The sequence below is a fragment of the Neophocaena asiaeorientalis genome, unplaced genomic scaffold, assembly GCF_003031525.2.
Source record: "Neophocaena asiaeorientalis asiaeorientalis breed wild unplaced genomic scaffold, Neophocaena_asiaeorientalis_V1.1 scaffold57, whole genome shotgun sequence".
In the NCBI taxonomy this organism is placed as follows: Eukaryota; Metazoa; Chordata; class Mammalia; order Artiodactyla; family Phocoenidae; genus Neophocaena; species Neophocaena asiaeorientalis.
In genome coordinates, this window is record NW_020172731.1 from 3,066,766 (window position 1) to 3,081,092 (window position 14,327).

The following is a 14,327-nucleotide window of genomic DNA, read 5'->3' on the forward strand; positions in this document are numbered from 1 at the left end:
TTATATTTGTTCCATTGGGTTTTAGTTGGAAAGCTAGAAATAACATAGAGAAATTGTAATAATAATTCTTCAAATTTTTCAGGCTTTTTGTATTTGGCTGAGTGTTATGGGCTGACTTATGCCCTGCCCCTAATTCAGATTTTGAAATTCTAACCCCAGTACCTTAGAAAGAGACAGCATTTGGAAACAGAGTTTTTATGATGGTAATTAAGTTAAAGGGAGGTCAGCAGGATGGGCTCTAATCCAATAAGACAAAGTGCTTTTAGAAGAAGAGGCAATTTGGACATAGATGCATACGGAGGGAAAATGATGTGGAAATACAGAGAAAAGATGGCCATCTACAGGTCAAGGAGAGAGGCCTGAGAAGGAAACAACCCTGATGAACTGTGGATCTCAGACTTGCAGCCTCCAGAAGTGGAGAAAATAAATGTCTGGTATTTAAGCTACCTAGCCTATGGTACTTTGCTATGACAGCCCTAGAAAACTAACATGCCGGGTTGACATTTATAAAAAGTTCTTTACAATTTTTTGATATAATACACAGTTGACCCTTGATCAACCTGGTTAGGGACACCAATCCTCCATGCAGTGGAAAATGCATGTATAACTTATAGTCGACCCTCCATATGCACGGTTCCTCCATGTCCATAGATTCAACACCTGTGGATTATGCAGTACTGTAGGACATAATTAGCAAAAAAAATCTGCATATAAGTGGACCCGTGCAGTTCAAACCCTTGTTTTTCAAGGATCAACTGTATTATTTTCTGTGTTATTTTCTATCCATTTCCATCTCTTTGTTATAGTTGTCTCTTAGCTAGAATGGTTGGGTAGCTATAGGTAGAATTCTGTGGGATAAAGGAGGTTGCTTTTAAGAGAGAACTAAGACTATAGAGTTAGGAAGATACAGGTTTCTTTCTACCTGCATCTTAAATTGTGCCATTTACTTAGTCATTTCTTTCACTTTGAAAAGGCTAATTATACTTCCTTCTGCTTCATAATTATACTTGCTGCCACAATGAGGATAGAGTGATGGGACAAAATATTCCATAAAACTGAGATGATACATGCAATGCATCTAGCAAAGTGCCTGGATAGAAGAGTGATGATAAATACTGGTTCTCTTTCCATCTTCGTTCTCTGCTCTCTTAAAGAAATGCCATACAAAATATAAAATTGTAAATAGCTTAAATTTGAATAAACGTATCATCTAACTAATTATGAAACTAGTAGTGATAAAGCATTTGTTTATTTAAAATTAATTTTGTCTAATAGATACAGGGATTCTTTTCCAGACATTTATTTTTCACATGGAATTTTTATAGAAGCCATCAAATGATATTGTAGACAACATAGAAACAAACACCATGGCTGATTTGATTAGAGGTAATAATTAATTTCAGAAAAAGTACCTATTATGAGTGATCTTTGTTGAGATATAGTTTTTCATCCAGCTGCATCTTCAAATTTCTTAGTCATTACTCTTGAAATGTATAGAAATTTGTTCTAGGCAGTTCTGATTACAACTGTCTTTGATCATTGTACAGGTTTTTTTTTTTCCTGTAACAAGGAAATCTTCACTTCTATTTTTTATTTCTATGGCCAAAAGAGAGTATTTTGAGGGTACTTTGTACTTTGAAACATGTCTCCCCATTTGTACAAAACCAAAGTCTAAAATTGTCAAATGTTTTAGAAGTGCCAAAACTTGTTACAGAAGATTTCATTTTTAACCCACGGATTCTCTTTGTTATTTCCATTCATGGTAGCCTACTCACTAATGGTGGAATTTGTGTGTATCATAATCTGCAGATTTTATTATTTTGGTCAGATATCTTTCTGATACCTGAAATGCAATATGATTTTAAAAAATAAATTTCTAGGGACTTCTTTGGTGGCGCAGTGGTTGAGAATCCACCTACCATTGCAGGGGACATGGGTTCGATCCCTGGGCTGGGAAGATCCTGCATGCTGCGGAGCAGCGAAGCCCGTGCGCCACAGCTACTGAGCCTGCCTTCTAGAGCCTGCGAGCCACAACTACTGAGCCCACACGCCGCAACTACTGAAGTCTGCACACCTAGAGCCTGCGAGCCACAACTACTGAGCCCACACACTGCAACTACTGAAGCCTGCGCACCTAGAGCCTGTGCTCTGCACCAAGAGAAGCCACCGCAGTGAGAAGCCCGCACACTGCAACGAAGAGTAGCCCCCGCTCACCGCAACTAGAGAAAGCCCGCACAAAGCAACGAGGACCCAACACAGCTAAAAATAATAAAATAAATAAATAAATAAATAAATAAATTTCTAGTCTTTTCATTCTACATCAGTTCATTTCACTAACCTTCCCATAAATCTGGCAGTATTATCAGCCTGTCTGCTTTCCAGTTAAACACACAGAGAGGTTAAGGACTCTCATTCTTTTTTTTCTTTTTTTTTTCTGGTGGTACACGGGCCTCTCACTGTTGTGGCCTCTCCCATTGCGGAGCACAGGCTCCGGACGTGCAGGTTCAGCGGCCATGGCTCACGGGCCTAGGCACTCTACGGCATGTAGGATCTTCCCGGACTGGGGCACGAACCCGTGTCCCCTGCATCGGCAGGCGGACTCTCAACCACTGCGCCACCAGGGAAGCCCAGGACTCTCATTCTTATAATCCTTTGTTCAAACCATTGCCATATCCTACTGCTGCCTTTTTGTATCATCCATTGAGTGAGTTCTTTCTGCTCTAACCACTTAAAAAGCTTTGTGCAAATAATGAATTCGAGGCTGGACAGCAGCAACGTTCTTTACAGGGACTTTCAATGTTCAGTCATCCCATCTGCATTAATCCAATTTTCAAGAATGGTTAGAGAGGCACATAAATGCTGATTGATGACGTGAAACACAGTCACAAGCTGGAGAGATGCAAGAGAATTTCTAATGATGAAAATAATCATCTTCATAATGTGATATTCCTTTAATAAATATTTATGAGTACCTACTATGTGCCAAGTACTATTCTAAGTTATATGTATTTTATTAAGTTCCTCAAACTTCATAATCACGGAATCAGAAGTGAAGGTAAACATCACTTTATAGTATAAAACTGTATACTGTGCAGAGACATTTATAAACCTTAATATGGATGGAAGTTAGTGTATTTAAATGAGATTAAGGGAAAGAATAGGAAAGGTAATTCCGGTATGGCAAAAACTTACCACTATCTGTCCAGTTAGAGGAAATCAGTTGGTGATGTGTATGTTACACAATCACAAAACTGTTATAATGGAATCTACAGAAGTGACACAGAAACTTCAATCTGTTCACCTTCTGGAAGTCTATTCCACATGAGCAGAACAACTGACGAAGTCTTGCCTGGTCTTATTGACATTTTCATGCCCTGGAGGGTAAAGGAAATGATTATATGAACTATCATTTCTGGCCCAATTTTGATCAGCAAGGAGAATTTAGTTCATAAAGGCCAGTGACAAGAGACTGGAAAAACTGGCCATGTCATTTTTAAGAATTTGGAGTACCTTGGGAGGGACATTCATTAGATGGGTACTCTAGACTTTAAGAAGAAAGGCTTCCAAAATTTCAGATATGAAAAACTTAGAAGAAAGCTCAGAAAGGTAGCAAAAGGTGCTAATGATATAACTCTGACAATGCAAATTTCAAATTATTTAAATGAGAAAGAAAATAAGGCTGTTAGTGGAAGAAAATGACATAATTATGCAGAGAATATATATATATATATATTATGTCTACAGATCATAAAAAGACATGTACAGAAGGGGAAAAGGAAGATGGATAACCAAAAGGAAGAAAAATAACTTTAAATATAGGAATGTAGCATGGATTGGCAAGAATAGTGCAGGAAGGTCAACATCCATAATGAGCTGAGGTTTGCAAAATTTGCTACCGACAATTGAATTTGGCCTCAAATGGAAATGAGTAGGGCTATTTTGGGTGAAAAGTCAAGACTGTCTGGTTGATATATTTCCCCCCTTGCTCTCTTGCACTTTGCTATTTCTTTCTCTATTAAACAAAGGCATTATCTAATATTAAAACAAATTTCCTTTATTTTCCAGTATTTTCCCTAAGCCTTTCTCAGTCCAATATGTAGGATTCACAGTCTAAAAACTAATTTTCTAATCTACCAATGTAGGAAATGGAAGGGCCCAAGGCAAAGATGTTAAGCTGAATATATTGAGGCCACAAGCTCATAGGCAGAAGATATAAGAAGACCTCAGGATATACAACTTAAATGAAGGGCAAAGGTAGTACTCACAAGAGGGTATTTTCCTGCCTTCTTGAGATATTTCTCTAGGAAATTGTGATAGGTTTATTTTTCTCAAATTTATTTAATTAATTAATTTATTTTTTGCTGCATTGGGTCTTCATTGCTGTGCGTGGGCTTTCTCTAGTTGCGGTGAGCAGGGCCTACTCTGTTAAGGTGTGTGGGTTTCTCATTGCAGTGGCCTCTCTTGTTGAGGAACACGGGCTCTAGGCGCGCAGGCTTCAGTAGTTGCAACTCACAGGCTCTAGAGCTCAGGCTCAGTAGTTGTGGCGCACGGGCTTAGTTGCTCCGCGGCATGTGGGATCTTCCCGGGCCAGGGCTCGAAGCCGTGTTCCCTGCATTGACAGAAGAGTCTTAACCACTGCACCACCAGGGAAGCCCCAGGATTATTATTAAAATAGTCAATGAGAGAGAAAACTGGGGGCAGAAATGAGGGATGAGCATTCTTTGGCTTGACTCTTTTGAAGATGGTCTGGAAATCTCAAACTTCCCAGTGTACTCTCCTGGCATGCAAAACGTCAAAGCCAGCTCTGCTCAGATTCCTGAGGGACCCCAGAAACACCAAAGATTAATGGAAGATATTATGGTGTGAGAAATACAACAGAAAGGGGAATTTAAAATTTATATTGCAATTGGAAGAATAAGGAAAATATGGAATGATTTAAGAAAAGTTGAAATTTTTGACTGTTAGGTAGCTATTAGAATTTTTGTAAAGGAAAATACTTTTCAGGATCATTATAGAAGAAAGTAATAATGGAGAGGAGACTAATTAAACACAAGATCTTTCATAAAACAAATAATAGACTAGGTCAATCTCCTGCTTAAAAAACTTTATGGTTTCTCATTGTACTTAGGGTAACAGTCCCTCTGACTGTTTCCTCCATCAAATTCTCCTTTATTCTCCCCTTTTCTCTCCTGACAACACATCATTTAAAAACATTTTTTGTTTGAGATTATTGTAGGTTCACACACAGGTGTGAGAAATATTACAAGAGGTTTTTACATACATCGCCTGTTTTCCCCCAATGGTGACATATTGCATAATTATAGTCCAGTGCTACAAGCAGACACAACAGCAATAAGATCTTACTGTGACTTACAAATCTTAAGTGAACGGGCTAGCCCCTACTCTCTCACCATCACATGACCACAGCAATCTGTTTTCCTCCTGTATCAGTTTTCTGTTGTTGCATAACAAATTATCACAAAATTAGTAGCTTAAAACCACACATGAAATATCTTCGTTTTTGTGGGTAAGGCATCTGAGCACAACTTAGCTGGGCCCTTTGCTCAGGGTCCCACAAGGCTGCAATCAGGGTGTCAGCCATGTTGCATTCTCATCTGGAGGCTTGTCTGGGTAAGAATGCACTTCCAATTTCCCTTGGGTCAGTGGCAGAATTCACCTCCTTGTGCTTATAGGCCTGAGTTCCCTGCTTTCTTACTGGCTGTTAGCTGAGAGCCACTCCAACTCCAAGAAGCAGCCATGGTTCCTTTCCACGTGGTCCTCTCACAACATGATACCGTACATTTTCAAAGACAGTGAGGGGAGTCTCACTCCAGTCTACTGTGATGAAGCTTATACAATGCCACTTAATCATGTGAGAGGCAGCTCAACATCTTTGCCATATAGTGTAAACTAATCGAGACAGTGATGTGCCTTCTCCTTTGCTATATTCTTTTATTAAATGTGATACCAAGTAGGGCCCTGTGGGGCTCCTGGGCACAAAAGCCTTTCTGTGTCCCCCTTTTCATTGATTACAGGAAATAGGCTTCATTCGGCCTCCGTGACTTTCCCTGAGTTCCAAGGGCAGATTCAAGCAGTTGTTAATAGGGAAGGGAGGGGATATGAGACAAAGGAGAAACAGTCATGGGAAACAATAGTGGAGCCTTGGGGCAAGGTCCTAGTTCCCCATCAAGGGATACACACAACATCTTTGAAACCCCCATCAGGTGGGAGAAGTTAATGGTAATGACGGTATGCTGCCCAGAAACACGTAGACCCCAGATGGGTTGAAACCTGAAGGTGGATCATGCTGACCCCTACTTTCCTCAGCAACCCATCAGAAGAGTGTCCACGAGCTGATCATGCCTTCTTTGAACTATTACTATAAAACTTCTCACTACTCTCTCCAAGCTGGGACACGCAGTTTTGAGGACATTAACCTGCTGTGGCCCCCTTTACCTGGCAAAGCAATAAAGCTATTCTTTTCTACTTCACCAAAATCTCTGTCTCTGAGATTTAATTCAGTGTCAGGGTACAGAGGCTGGATTTAGCTTCAAAGGGAGCGAACTTTACTGGTGTAATACCAGCGTGCTGAGATTTGGGGAGCCATCTTAGAATTCTGCATACCAGACCTCCAAATGTTCCCATCACTCACTCTGCTCCAGCCCCTTGGACCTACCTTCCTTCTACTTGTTTCTGTTTCTTCGTAAAGGTAACTGTAGTAGAGAAGCCTTCCTTCATGACCATCTTATTTAAAATAGCATTTCCATTTATATCCCCTATATTCCTGCGTCCATCCATCTTGCTTTATCTAGCTCCATAGCACTTTACACTGTCTGGCTTAGTATATATACTTGTTTGTTTATTGTCTGTTTACCTTCACTAAAATGAAAATTTCATGAGGCAGGGATTTGATCTCTTTTGTTTTCTATCTCTAGCACTTAGAATGGTGCCTGGTATAAGATTGGTCCACAAATATTTGTTGAATGAACAAATAAATATTTGGTGAATATGGACAGTATGGTTACATAATAGAAATAATTCAGTGCCTGGATTTTTTAAATGAAATAATTTTGTTTGAAGGAGCATAGTGGTTAAGCTCTCAAGTTTGGGATAATACTGCTTGTGTTCAGATCCTGTTCTCTGACTTAATGTGTCTTTGTGCAGATAATTTTACCTCTTTATGCCTCAATTTTCTCAGCTATGTAATGGCCAAAATAATAGTATTTCTTCTTTGGGTTTATAAGGAATTCTGGAATAAGACATGGAAAATATTTATTAAGCCATCTTATAAACAGGAAATTCTCTACAATATCAACAAATGTAATTTCCAGTGGTAGTTTATTCAGACACAGTGCATTAGATGATTGCCAACTCATTGCTATTTCATATTTTGTGGGCATGTCTGTTTCAATGAATTCTTCCTGCATAATAAATTACCTCAAAACTCAGTGGATAAAAATAACTTTTAAAAAATGTATTTATTTTCTTTTCTTTATTTTTGGCCATATTAGGTCTTCGTTGCTGTGCGTGGGTTTTTTCTAGTTGTGGTGAGCGGGGGCTACTCTTTGTCGTGATGCGCAGGCTTCTCATTGCAGGGGCTTCTCTTGTTGTGGAGCACGGGCTCTAGAGCGCAGTCTCGTTAGTCGTGGCGCACTGGCTTAGTTGCTCTGCGGCATGTGGGATCTTCTGGGACCAGGGCTCGAACCTGTGTCCCCTGCATTGGCAGGTGGATTCTTAACCTCTGCACCACCAGGGAAGCCCATAACTATTTTATTACTTCTTATTCTGTGGATCAGAAATTCAGGCAGGGTTTAGTGGGGATGGCTCCTCTGCTTCACATGGTATTAGCTAGGGCAACTCCACTGGAGTTAATGGTTTATGATGGCCTCTATCGTTTGTCCAGAACTTCATCTTGTGTGGCATTATCTGAGATGGCTGAACCTCTCTCTTTTCATGGAGTCTCCAGACTCAGTTGCATGTATTGTCATTTTCTTTGAGTGACCTCTCTGTCTACATGAAGTTTCATCCACCAAGGTTTATCTCTCCCGTCAGGTTATCCAACTTTACCACGCAGCTGGCTTCTCAGACAGTGGAAAGGAGAAGCTGATGGCCCTCTTGATGCTGAGGCACAGAGCTGGCCCTGAATCAATTCCACTGTCCTCTGTTGGTCAAATCTAGTCACAGACCAGTCAAGATTTGACAGGAAAGAAATAGACTCCAGCGCTTAATGGAACAAGTGACAGGAATGTACAGAGATGGAAGGAATTGTTGGCAGCCATTTAGCAGATGATCTGGCACAAAAACCTAAGAAAATGTTTATTTCTGAACACTTATAGTAGAGGTTAGAATGTGGATAAAGTAGTGAAAATTATACTTTTCAAGCTACTTCCTTGTATCTAACCTAAAATGGAAAGAGATCAACAAACCAACACACACACACACACACACACACACACACACCCATATTAACAACAAGAAGTATTGAGAATTTGACACATTAGATTGAAGAAAAATAAGTTAAGTCTAGACAACTCAGTGAATCAATAATTTAAGAGAAAGACAGCCAGTGCAAAATGCTAAAGTGTGCCAAGGAGACAAGCAAATTATAAGAGCTAAAACTCATGGTTGAGAGCAATTTGATGATACCTTACAAAATGAATCTGAGTGTTTAGACTATGAGGAAAATATCTACATATTGGAAATAGGAATGTTATTTTAAAAACAAATTGGCTGTCCTATATTTAATTTACATAAAAATCAGATTTCTCAGTACTTGTTTTTCTAGCCCTGATGCAGAAATAAAAATAATATATATCCACCTCTTGGTGAGGGAATTAATTTTTTTTCCAGTTATAAAAATCATAAAACTGCAAATTATCTGCAAAAATAAATATTTTTAAAGAGCTAAATCACTAGAGATGCCAAACTAATTCAATTAAACCTGGAATTATAACACCGTATGTGTATGTGGTTGGTAAGGACAGATACAAATTAAAAATAAGAGGCTTAATACTCCCTATTGAAAATAAGGAAATCTCTTTCCTCCTCTCTTTTCTTAGAGCATTTCCTTTAGAAAACTTCTATCTCTGTCTCTTTGAAATATACATAAATCTCTTTAAAAACTGAATAAGGCTCTTGCACTTTATGACTCAGGAATGTCTTTCTCAAGGACCTAGGAGTCATGTCTTTAAAATGCAATCCAGGAAGATGGTGGCCCCATCTCCCAGTGTCCATGGAAGGGTGGGAGCCTTACTTTGGTGGGTGCCTTACCGCCTGTCAAAAATATGAGTTTATTTTTCCTTTGGCTAAAGCCAATTAGCTAACACAGGCAGTCACTCCAATTACCAGATGAGTTTAGGATGAATGTGTGACAAATGGTTCTGTCAAGTACTCTTACTCGAGGACTATTTACTGTTTATCTTGAGAACATGTTTGTAACGAGTTGTATCTGCTTGGTTATACACGAGGGTGAGATTTCTTTCTGTCTTGCAATCTCTGAGCAGCTTGCAGGCCTAATATTTATTCAATAATGAAGTTTTCTTTTTCTTCTACCTTTGTTGACAGATTTTCTGGGTTGAGAGGACATTTGGGTTTTAATTATATTTCTGTAACAAGATACAGTTCATGAAAAACACAAATTGATTATAAAAGGAAAACAATGTACTAGAATAGTTTTAAGTTACTTTTGACAACTGAGAAATCTGATAGACTTAATCCCATGGCAACTAAAACCATGGAGTAGAGAGGCAGCATTGGAGAACGGAACAGCCTGGACCCAGGGAATCCACGATTCTACTCTTGGTTTCACCATTTTGGTATTTGTATTTAATCTTATGAGGAATGATTTTTCTCATTTGTAAAATGAGCTTACATTGGACTGGTAGCCTGTTGGCAATATCCATCTTTATATGTGTTTTATTTGTTATACATTTTGCTTAGGTTATTTTCAAAATAGAGAGACTACACATAAAAATTGAACTTCTGGATAAAAAGAAGAAGGAAAAGGAGAAGGGGAGGAAGAAGAAGAAGAAGGAGAGAAAAAAGGACGGTTTTGCTATACTGGGCTCATAATAACGTTAGCTGGAGCTGAGAAGTGACTGACTCCTTGATCTGGACACATGCCCTTGAGTGGCCCACAGTCTTCATCATTCCCTGCTGTATATTAGTTGATTTGTTCATCTACTTATATTTCCTGTATACATGTATGCAAGATATAGGTCACTGAACAAACCACTTAAAGTAGATGTGCATGATAAGAGCAAGAAGGAAAGGACTATCTGAATGGTACTTTTCTACTCTCTTTTAGTAGGAAAGTAACACTCACATGTGTATGTACGTGGGCAAGGCAAACAATGGAAGGTTTCCAAGCTGTGCTCCAGTAGGGGATTAATCCTTTGTATCCTGACAGGCAGTTATTGGTGATGTAATCCAAGCATGTCATTACCACCTGTGCCTTAACTGGCCAGAGTAGTTTCAACATAGAGCAAAACACACAGAACAAACAAAAGTTGATGACTGATTCAAAACCTTACTAGCGGTGAATTCTAAAATGCCACCAAAGCTCTTTGGTAAAGTGTATCATTATTGATTAGATGCCAATTTTTAATCTTGGTTATATGTATATATATATATATTTTTTTTTTTTTTTTTTTTTTTTTTGCGGTACGTGGGCCTCTCACTGCTGTGGCCTCTCCCGTTGCGGAGCACAGGCTCCGGACGCGCAGGCTCAGCGGCCATGGCTCACGGGCCCAGCCGCTCCGCGGCATGTGGGATCTTCCCAGACCAGGGCACGAACCCATGTCCCCTGCATCAGCAGGCGGACTCTCAACCACTGCGCCACCAGGGAAGCCCTATATGTATACTTTAAATATAGATTTGAAACTGCTATTCCCTTTAAACGTCTATTCACTTTTTTTTTTTAAACAGAATTGCTCTTTCTCTTTTCCGTCAAACCTAAATGTACCTAGTTCCTAAGATAGGCAAATGATCACTACATAAAGACATGTTATTTCTTCTTCAGCCTTCTAATGGACATTAGTTTTATATCTAGTTTACCAAACTGTGGCAGATCTGTGGGCTTTCACTTTGTAGCATGAATGAACATCTGATGAGGCATATATGGTATGGTATATAAACTATCTATGGTATATGGTATAGTATATAAACTAATGTATGGTATAGTATATAAACTATAAATATATCATGATTTTTAAAAATCAGAAAATAGCCATATTCAATGAAAAAAATCTTAGAATATCTACTTGACTTAAAGTACTATTGAATACTGCCATAATTATTTTCCAAATGATTTACAATTAGCTTTTCTTCCAAAGAATAATAAATAAATAATAAATGAAGCTTAATAATAAGCTTCTCTTTGTTTTAGAAAGTTTCCTCATCAAAGAAATCAATATTGTTAATAATAGGAAATGTTACAAATGTCCAGGTCTGCTAAAAATAAATCTGTCTAAAGTGAAAAAAAGTCAAAGAAAGGTAAAATAATCTCTTTTATTTTTAGCTTGTAATGTGTTTTGGAGGACTAATTGCTTATATACTGAATACCCTGTCCAGGCAAATTAAAATGGAAGTGAAATTATCATGCTTGGAAATTGCCTGCATCACACATTCAACCATCCAGATTTCAAACGCAATGACCTCAGCAATTCTCTTGCTAAATCCATCACCCTCACATTCTTTATACATATTCCATTTTCAGTCTTTCACCCTGAATAGCTGGCTGAAAATCGTGTTTAGCCTTGAAGTGTTGGCAGCCACCCACCTAATCTTCAAGACCGCATAATGAAACGAAAGGGGTGGAGACCAAGCATACAGCATGCCAGCCTTAAGCACATTCCTTGTCATTGGGCCTCATTCCATGACTATTAAATTATAATTTTAAATGATTTAATTTTTAAATTATTATTCATAGCCTGAAGCAATTTATGTGGGTGATATTAGGACCTCAGAGAATTAGCTTCTCCTTTAAATAAATATTAAGTTGTCAAAAAGTTTAGAATACATCAACTTGTTATATGTTAGTCTCAACCCAACAAACAGTGGTATATAGGGTGATGTTTAAAATTTTTAGAACAAAGAATGCGATTGATTGTTTATGGAATTCAAGTCAGACCTTTACATATGGTATGGAAATGCCTAAAATCTTCTTTCAGTTCTGGAACTATCCAGCATAGGTTAAAAATAAAACCATGTGTATGGCACTAGCAGCTAGGTATTTAAAATGTATTCTAATTTACAATATTGGAAATTTCTCTTTGCTTCATTGACTTATGACTTCTTTGATTTGAAAAATAACCACAACTTAGAGAATAGGAAAATAACAGATAAGGACACGTTGCTAGAAGATAGCTACTTCGCTACAATTTTTTATGACAGTTCAGACTCAGGATTTTATGGCTTACTAAAATTGAGTTCAAAGCCTACAGTATGCATTTTAGCAACACACAATTCTTCACCACCTACTGAGGAAGTTTTAGTGTTTAAAGACTTAACAGCTGGGAATATAGGATCATATTTGGTTATATAGTTCTATGGACAATAAAAATTGATTATTAATAATCATTGACTAGCATCATGATTTTTTTATTTTCAATTTTTATTTTATGTCTTTACTTGCAAAACCCAGAGACCCATGGCCTGGGATTTTCTGTAGAAAGATTTGACAAAGGTAACAGTCTCAGCTTTATTGCTCTTGAGACTTGTGTCAACACCAGTGAAAAATTGTTTCTTGCCATGAAATAATGCTGCTACTTAAATTTGTATTTACTTGAAGAATTGAGAAAGTAGGTTGGAAATTAAAGAAACCAACAGAAATGATTAAATCTAGAGAATATTTTACATTTCAAAAGCAAACAATATGCTTCCTTCAGGCAAACAGTTTCCAAATTTCATGGAATCCTCATTATGACCCTCCCTCTTCCTGCATCCCAGGCCACTTTTTTTTTTTGTTTTTGTTTTTTGGAGTAAAATTGCTTTACAATGTTGTATTAGTTTCTGCTGTACAATGGAGTGAATCAGCTATAGGTATACCTATATCCCCTCCTTCCTGGGCCTCCCTCCCTCCCTTATCCCCCATCTAGGTCATCACAGGGCAGCAAGCTGAGCTCCCTGTGCTATATACAGTAGGTTCCCACTTTTGGAGTGGTGTACTTAATTGACCTTATTCTGTTCATGCTGTTACTTCACAGTGGTGTTATTCTGGTGATTCCAGATTTTCTTAGAACTATTATTGTAGGCTTCGTGGATTTCAAGGACTATATAATGCTTTAACAGGACCATCATTTTATAAGTTCCAAAGTTGTTGGAAAACACCAGTTTTCAACAATTTCCCAGGCATGCACCGTGGTTTATTTTTAATGAAGAACAAACTGATGTACAGCCAACTGTAAAATATTGGAAATAGCCATTTCCAAAGTACATCAGAGAAGGTTAAAAGGTCACAGGACTTCTTACAAAGTTAACATTTGACTTATTTTTCAGTTTAGCAAGCTGAATAAAGGGTAGTCTAGATTCTTCAGATAAACTAAAACAACTAAAAATACAAAACCTTTTTCTTCAATCAAATCAAGACAAGTTAACTTAGAGTGGACTGGTGTGCAGGGCCCAAGAAAGCACTGATTTACTGAACAGGGAACTCAACAATCACTTTGAACACTTGAACAAAATTATGGCCCTATTCTTCAGAAATGACTAAAGAAAAAAATGTTGTATTGTTACTTCTTTCTAAGTGAAAGTGAAACGCACTATTAGGAAAAAGAAATCCGTAGAGTCTACATTAATGAATTTATGACCTGTTTGGCACTTAGAGGGGTGCCTGGATATAGTGCTCAAGGAAGGTCAGCATCCTCATCGTCATATTTAGTCATTGTTGTAAGTTGTCGGTAGCTGATAACAAGCAAGACATAGATTGCTTGTTATCAAGATTCCTGCTTCAAAGGTTATTGACCATACTTCTCTTCATGGAGTAAGGAATGCGTGTTGGGGTCAGAAAGCCTTCCTTAATTTGAACTATGTTTCTGCTACTTATTAGCAATGGAAACTTGGGTTTTTTTTTTAAGTTTGGTGAATCAATTTCTGTTCTATAAAATAAGGCCAATAATTGCTACCTCACACGTTGGGCTAACAATGTAGTCTCTGACACATAGTAGGTGCTTCTTTCATATGTGCTAGTGTTCCCTCTTCTCTTTGAAACAAGTATTCAGTTGAAATGTTTTTCTGTGCACACCCTATGTAAGAGGAGAGTTCTAGTAGTACCACATATCCATTCTCCACTTTGTCCTTAGAACAGAACCTCTGAATGTTCACTGGTC